Below are 8,968 nucleotides of genomic sequence, written 5' to 3'. Positions count from 1 at the left end.
AAATCGGCAGTCCCTCGCTTCGCTCCACTTCCGGCCCGAGCAGCACAGTAAATTTGTCCAGTGAGTAACATCGCTCTGCTCTTTCAGTGTCCAGATCTAGCATGCCTTGTCCCACGTTCTTCTCTTCGCTCGCCCCTCTCTAGTTTAGTCTCCATCTCCCTTAAAGGAGGACGTGCAGTCGTTGAAATTAGAGCGATCACAGCTGTCGCTTGTTTTGGTCCCACTAATCACTCTCCGGGCCGTTTCGGCAAACCAAAAGTCCCCTTTAAACAGACATCGCCCCTTTTTTTTTTTTTTTTTGACAATTCGCCTGTCACTCGTGACACATCGCTAGAACATTTTATTTTGTTATTTCTCATTTCTTGGCTATGACTCATTGTCTTTCCACATTGCTCAATTTCAGGTATTTTCTTACTTTCTTTGACTTTGACTTAACTTTCAGTTTCATGGATTTGTAGCTGAGGTTATTATTTTTATTATTTTTTTTATTCACTTTTTAAAATGTATTTTTGCTGTAATAATTTTGAGATATTTGTAATGTGAACTTCACTAAAAATGTTAGTTTTCTAATTGATGTCTTTGTGTAATGAAAAGTTAGTAATTAAGTAGTGAGGCATTTTCTCTTACAGGTTTTGTTCCTCCTGCACGTTGCAGCTGAGGCCTCAGTTACTGTGACACCCAGAGTGAGCACCCGCGGCAGTTTTACCGGGGTTGTTAGAAGCATAGTGGATGCTTATGTGGGTAAGACGTACTGAATAGCTCTCCTCTAACTAAACGTATAAAAGCCATGAATTTCACTTAAAACGGCACATAGAACGTAAAGCTAGAGACACAGAATATGTTTAATGGTGTGTAATAAATTTATGATGAATTTGAATGGAACTTTGATGTTTAGCTCACGTTTGACTATAGGGGGTGCCAGAGAGCTATTCTGGCTGCTTTAGCTTACTACTGCCCCCTGCTACTTTTGTTCAGGAACAAACCTTCAGATCTCCACTTCCTGGGGTGTGCGTGCCTGGTCTAGACTTCTATTTCAAGTCTGCTACATAATTCTGGTGCCGTGACCCGGATTTGCCCCTGATCAGCCACCGCCGATCGCTGGGGCAACAGTGTGACAGCAGAGAGGCCAGTGAATACACCCTGTGATTTTTGTAAGTGATAAATGAGTTATTGACATTGCCAATCTCTTTTCCATGCACAGCTACAATTTATGAGATATTTTTTTGCCTCTCTGATCTTATTTCCTTATTTTATTTCGTCCATTATCTCATACACAAAAAATCACACAGTTAAAGATATGGCAGGTAAGGAGTATAAACTGTATGTTTGTACACCAGTCATTGGCAGGGGCAGAGGGCTGATTAGTACAGTTGAGAGTACAAAGAATAAGACCAGATTGCCAGCTTATGGTGACCCCTTTGACCTAGAATGCACTAATGATGAGGAACCTGCTAAGCCTATGTCCTCAACCTCTTCTGCTAGTAATGATAACACTACGCAGCAATTGCTTGAACTAAGTGGAGACAAATAGGTGATTGGAGGTCTCCAAATCATAAAAAAAGTAGGAAAGGTTGTGGCTTCCATGACTGGTGACAGATGGGTCCCTATGCGGGTATTAAATCCATCTGAAAAGTCTGTGACGCTGAAGAAGAATTCCAAGGTAGCTGACGTCTTCCCCTGTGTGGCATTGGAAGACCTTGATTCAAGTGTAGGACGAATACCAGATGAGGAGCTAGGAGTGCAGACTCAGGCAGTACATGCCGCAGCCAGCAACGGCTCTGATTCAAGTTTCAAAGATGCTTTACAGAAGCTTGGCCTGACTGACTTAGACATTCAGTCATGTGAAGTCTCATCCTTCTGGAAGGGTCAATTAGTGCAGCTGGTTCGTAAGTACGAGGATGTTTTCTCGAAACTCAAGCTGGACTGTGGCAGGGCCAGGGATTTTGTCTACTGCATCCATCTGTCCGACACTCTGCCATTTAGACTGCCATGCTGTTGTGTTCCTCCAGGACAGTATCAGAAATTGAGACAAGTACTTTCGGAGATGGAAGAACAAGAGATTATATGGAAATCCTGCAGTGAGTGGGCATCTCCTCTTGTCTTAGTGTGGAAAAAAACTGGAGACCTCTGCATATGTATAGATTATCGCTGGTTAAATGCATGCACAGTTAAGGATGCCCATCTGTTACCCCATCAGTCTGATTGTCTGGCTACCCTAGGGGGAAATGCTATATTCAGTGCAATGGACCTAACGTCTGGCTTTTATAATATCGAAATGGCTGAGGAATACAAAAAACTGACTGCTTTCACAACACCTATGGGGCTTCATGAGTTCAATAGGGTCCCGCAAGGGCTGTGCAACAGCCCAGCGAGTTTCATGCGCCTCATGATGAATGTGTTTGGTGACCAAAGCTTTCTGACATTGCTATGCTACCTAGACGATCTCCTGGTATTTGCACCAAATGAAGAAGAAGCCTTAAAAAGATTTGAGATGGTTTTTGGTAGACTGCGTGTTCATGGGCTGAAGCTGGCACCAAAGAAGTGCTACTTGCTCAGGCAGAGCGTGAGATTCCTGGGCCACATAGTTGTGAGTGGGGTGGCAACTGACCCCGATAAAGTTAAAACTATCACCAGCATGTCTGAAGTGGATCTCATGCTGGATGATGGGGTTACCCCATCCCAAATAAAGATAAAATCGTTCTTGGGTATGGTTATGTACTATGAACGATTCATAAAGAATTGTTCTTGCATTGCCAAACCCCTATTTGCGTTGACTGCTGCTCTGAAAGGGAAGAAAGGCAATGCAAGAGGTTCCACTGTGTTCAGGAAACTAAGCCCCAATGATCGGAGAAAAGAACATCGTGATTCTTTTGAACAGTTGAAGACAGCTCTTCTACAAACTTGCTCTTGCCCACCCTGACTTTAGTCGCTCGTTCATTTTATCCACCGACGCATCATTAGATGGGCTTGGTGCCATGTTAGCTCCGCAAGTAAGGCTCTTACTCGTGCACAGTGCAATTACCCTGCTCCCTGCTTAGAGTTTCTGGCTCTAAAATGGGCTGTTTGCGATAAATTCAGTCATTGGTTGAAAGGAAACACTTTTACTGTCTGGACGGTCAATAATCCGTTAACTTATATCCTGACAAAACCAAGATTAGATGCGTGTGAGCAGTGGTGGGTAGCCAAGCTAGCACCTTACGACTTCAGCATACAATACATCCCAGGTAGCAAAAATGTAGTTGCAGACGCTTTGAGTAGACAGCCTGTCACTCGCAGCCCTGTTGGTCAAAGATTAGTGTCAGAATCTTATGGGGCACTGTTGGAGGAGGCCAAGCGAGTTGGAGAAAACATGGTTCAAGATGCATTCAAACTCAGCGCCAACTGTCAAATTCTTAGAAATTCCTTTTCAGTTGAGCAGTTGCAGCACCGCTCACTAACTAGCAATGAAATGTCTGCCATCTTAGAGGGGCAAGAAGAATGGGACAAGGGGGCTAAAGAGCGAGCTGTTTCTTGGCTTGTACATGTCGCGCACCAGCTGGCACCTCCAGGTCAGAGTGCACTGCCGTTTTGTTCTCTTAAAGAGCTCTAAGAAAGACAACAAGATGATGGCACACTCTCTTGGGTTTTCTTTTATATAGCACAAGAAAAAAGGCCTTCCTGACAAGAGGGAGCTGGAGAGACATTCAAAGTGCTAAAGACATTGAAACAATGGGAGAAGTTTAAGATACTGGATGGGATCCTGTATAGAGTGAGCAAGGACCCAGTGGCAAAGAAAAGGTGTCACCAGTATGTGGTGCCACCTTCCCTTGTCAGGCTTGTACTCCAGGGTGTTCATGATGACGTTGGACACCAGGGCCAGAGCAGAACGTTATATCTGACAAGACAGAGGTTTTTCTTTGATGGGTATGGAGCACGATGTTTGTGAATGTGAAGTGTTGAAAATGCTGTGTGGTCAGTAAAACACCTGAACCTGAGGGAAAGGCTCCACTCGAAAGTGTCAGAAGTCCCCTGGAGCTGGTTTGTATTGATTTTTGTTCTGCAGAAGATCACCGTGGTCGAAACGTGGATGTACTAGAAATTACTGACCACTTCACTAAAATGGCTCATGCCTTACCTTGTCACAACCAGTCAGCTAATCAGGTTGCACGTCTGCTGTGGGACAGGTATTTCTGCATCTACAGGTTTCCTGAAAGGATCCATTCAGATCAGGGAGCGAACTTCGCTAGCCTGTTGATTCAGGAGTTGTTGCAGGTTGCTGGAGTGAAAAAGTTACGAACAACAGCCTATCACCCCATGGGAAATGGTCATGTTGAATGATTCAATCGAACTTTAGGCACCCTGATTAGAGCATTATCCCCCAGGTCCAGGCTAAATTGGCCTCAGATGTTACAAACCTTGACATGTGCTTACAACTGTACAGCTCATGAGTCAATGGGCTATGCCGCATTCTTCTTAATGTACGGAAGGATTCCCAGATTGCCAGTGGATGTTATATTCAGTAATATTGAGAGAGACAATGACATTACAGATTATGACATGTATGTGAGGAGGATGATGGATGACCTCAAGGAAGCCCTCAACCTGGCCCAAGTCAATGCCAACGTCAGTCAGCAACGGCAAGCAGATCTATATAATCGGAGAGCTAAAGGCTGTGACATCAAGGAGGGGGACCGAGTTTTGTTGGCCAATAAAGGTGAACGTGGCTGTAGGAAACTGGCTGACAAATGGGAATCCACACCCTACATTGTGGTCTCTACAGACCCCAGGTGCCACACATTCCGAATTTGAAACACTGCTACAGGCCTGGAAAAGAGAGTGCACAGGAATTTGCTTCTGCAAGCCAGCTTTCTGCCCATTGAGACAGAAGATGCGATAGAACCGTCATTTGACAATGTCTCAGAATCATGCCATGAACAGAGTATGGAACTTCCAACAGACGGGCCTGTGACAGGGTCTGATTCTTGCAGAATTGACCAAGCTGCCAACTGGGTAGCTGAAGCCATAGCTTCCAGTTCATGTCCAGAGGGTCAGAGCACACTCGTCCCAGAAAATGACCTATCTGAAGTAGACTCAGATACAAGTGCCATTAAGTCACAATTAAGTTGTGACACTGGTGCTGAAGATGCAAGTGAGAAAGGCTGTGATGCTGAAGGGACAGACATTACACAAGAGATGTTGAGAGATGTTGATTCTGTCGATCCTGCCATTGGTGAAGAGGGGATTGGTATAATACCTCCAAGTGCCTCAAATCAAAGCCCCAGTAATCCTGTAGCTCAGATCAGAACCAGAATGGGTAGGATTGTGAGTCCAGTAAACTGGTTAATTCAAAATATGGCACAGATGGCTGTACCTTCATATAATCCTAAGTCTCCACTCTTTCAATTAGGACAGATTGTATTTGTGTAGTACATACACTGAACATGCTTAGTTCATTAGCTGGGTAACCAGTTGCTTGTAGCAGTCACTTAAATAAATAGTGTTAGGTGGTGTTTAGGGCACCCTTGAACAAGCTGACACTCGAGGGTCTGATCAGCCCTCTTTTGCCACTTTCCCTGTGAAGTGGGTAACGTGAGTTGTATATTGAGATACAGAGTATTAGGGAGTGACCGGCTTACACAAACGAATAATGTACTGGTTATCCTGGGCAAGTTTTGTGACGTTCAGGGGGGAGTATGTAGCTGAGGTTATTATTTTTATTACTTTTTTTAGTCACTTTTTAAATTTATTTTTGCTGTAATCATTTTGCGCCTTTGTTTTGGTTTTGGTTTAGTCCGTCCCCTCGTTTCATGGCTCCACCCATGATTGTCGCCACCTGGTTTCCACCTGTCCCTCGTTAACCCTGTTGTACTTAAGCCCTGGGTTTGCACTTTGTCTTTGCTGGTCTTTGTAGTTGTATGTCTTTTAGTTTGAATCCCTGTCTGTGTTTAGTTGGATTCTGATCTCTGTATTGGCTCGTTGACCCTGGAGCATAATGACCTTGACTTTGCTTTTGCCCTCAGTAAAAGTCGCTTACCTCCGCACATGCGTCCGCTACCACGCTCCACGTTACGATTGTGACCCATAGGGTTGTAATCATTATTAAACTGACTTTAGTACAGTTACCATGAACTTTAGTGTTCCATGTTAAAATGCCATCTGCTGAAGAATGCACACGGACTCATTTAAGACTCTGGACTCTTGAGACTTGCTTGTACTGACTCAGGACTTGAGTCTCAAGACTTGAGATTTACTTCTTACCTGCAAGTCAGGGAGGAGTAAGAGCAATAGATGACATTTTCCCCTATGGCTGATGTTGTATGGACAACACTGCTGGCATTCTGTGTTTTAGTCTGAAGCTCATTTCTTCATCTAGAACAAACTGTATACAACAATTTTACACCCTGCACCCTTCAAATAACCTCTGCTTCCAGCTTGTGTTGCGATGTGGTCCAAATCTTGTTTAGAGTAATTGAAATGAAAACTGAAGCTAGACTTAAAGTAACCGCTGCAGATCTGTGTAGAATATTTTCAAAAGTTATGTTTATGCAGTTATGATACATCAAGAATGTGAAAAATTCTAATAGTGTTTACTGTTTATGCTTTATAATTATTTTGGTGTAGACACACAAATCACTGAGAGAAGACATTATATAACATTAAAATTTTATTCGGGAAATGTTATTGAACAAAAGTGAGGAAAAACACAAGGATATTGATAAGATGAACATTGATCAGTCAAATCAACATATAAACAGAGATAATAATTCAGAAACATTCTGGTACAAAGTTTGGTATGAAAGGAAATTTCTTATACTTATACATATTCTTATACATATACGTTATAAAAATATTTAATTGTGAATTAAATTGTAAATCAGAGATGCACATTTAATTGATGTAGATCAATTAGAAGAGACATTTAGAACAATCATTAGAAAAAGAATCTATCTGGGAAAAGAGAGGTGTCGTAATGAAGCGGTCGGATGGTGTGTGAATGCATAATCATTGATTTTGAACCAAGACTTCGACATGGAGACATTTATTTATTTATTTATTTATTTGTATTTGTATATCAGTAGCGGTCTTGTAATGTATCAACATTTCATTAGAAACGGAACATTTGTAATCCTCCGTTACAGGAAAAAAGGAAAAAACAAACTTCTTAATTCTGGGCCGTTTCCTGTGGTCCTCATGAAGTTTACACACCAAGTAAAGCGTAACAGGCATTTTCAGATTATGTCAAAAACTGAAAAACGGAAAAACTGAAAAAGTTGTGTGATGCTAAAAAAACACCTGTTGTTTGATTGACAGCAGGTCAGTAACATGATTGGCTATAAAAGAGCGTCTCAGAGAGGCAGAGTCTTTCAGGTGTAAAGGTGAGGAGGGGTCACCACTCTGTGAAAGACTGGACCATCAAATAGAGCAACAGCTCAAGAAGAACGTTTCTCAACATAAAACAGCAAAGAGCTTCTGCTTTCCATCGTCTATGGTGCAGAATATCATTAAAGACTCAGAGAATCTGGAGAAATCTCTGTCTGTGAGGGACGAGGCTGAAAACCAGTATCTGCTGGCCGTGATCTTTGGGCCCTCAGGCAGCACTGCATTAAAAACAGACATGATTCTGTAGTGGAAATCACTGCATGGGCTCAGAAACACTTCTGAAAACCACTGACTGTGAACACAGTTCATCACTGCATCCACAAACGCTGTTAAACTCTAAAACACAAAGAAGAACCCAAATATAAACAGGATCCAGAAACGCTGCCACCTTCTCTGGGCCTGAGCTCATTTAAAATGGACTGAGGGGAAGTGGAAAAGTGTCCGGCGGTCCGACGAATCAACATTTGAAATTCTTTAGGAAATCATGGACACTGTGTCCTCTGGGCTGAAGACCACTCAGCTTGTTATCAGTGCTCAGTTCTAAAGCCAGTATTCATGATGGTTTAGGGGGGCATTAGTGCTCATGGCCTGGGTGACCTGCTCATCTGTGAAGGCCCCATTAAAGCTGAATGATATAAACATGTTTTATCAACATCTGCTGCCGTCCAGACGACGTCTTTTTCAGGGAAGGCCTTGATTATTTCAGCAAGACGATGTCAAACCACATTCTGCATGTATTACAGCAGCACTGCTCCGTATTAAAAGAGTCCGGGTGCTAAACTGACCTGCCTGCAGTCCAGACCAGTCACCACTGAGAACATTTGGTATGTTATGAATTGAAAAATATGACAAATGAGCTCCTGAAACTGACGATCAGCTGAAATCCTGAATCAAACAAGGACCGAAAACATTTCACTGTCAGAACTACAGCAGCGTCTCCTCAGTTCCCAAACACTGACAGAGCTGTTAAAGCAGAGCTGATGGACACAGCGGTGAACACGCCCCCGTCCCAACTTTATTGGAACATGTTGTTGGCATCAAATTCAAAATGTGCAAATATTGTTCGAAATGCAATAAAATTTCACAGTTTGAACGTTTGATATGATGTCTTTGTATGATTTTCCTTTAAAAATGTGGTTTACATGATATCATCACATTATATTTTTATTTACATTCTGCACAGCGTGCCAACTTTTGTACATACATGTGTGTACAAATATCTGTGTGTATATACACACTTGCAAGGGAACTCAAAATCATTGGGCACTTTATATACACTCACTGGCCACTTTATTAGGTCCCTTTTGCCTTCAGAACTGCCTTAATTCTTCGTGGCACACTTTCAACAAGGTTCTCCTCTGACCTCTCACATCAACAAGGCATTTTCGTCCACACAACTGACCGCTCACTGGATGTTTCCTCTTTTTCGGACCGTTCTCTGTGAACCCTAGAGATGGCTGTGTGTGAAAATCCCAGCAGATCAGCAGTTTCTGAAATACTCAGACCAGCCCGTCTGGCACCAACAACCACGCCACGTTCAAAGCCCCTTAAATCCCCTTTCTTCCCCGTTCTGATGCTCGGTCTGCACTTCAGCAGGTTGTCTTGACCA

Source organism: Pygocentrus nattereri, chromosome 16 (assembly GCF_015220715.1).
Source record: "Pygocentrus nattereri isolate fPygNat1 chromosome 16, fPygNat1.pri, whole genome shotgun sequence".
In the NCBI taxonomy this organism is placed as follows: domain Eukaryota; kingdom Metazoa; phylum Chordata; class Actinopteri; order Characiformes; family Serrasalmidae; genus Pygocentrus; species Pygocentrus nattereri.
This window is presented reverse-complemented; position numbering follows the sequence as displayed.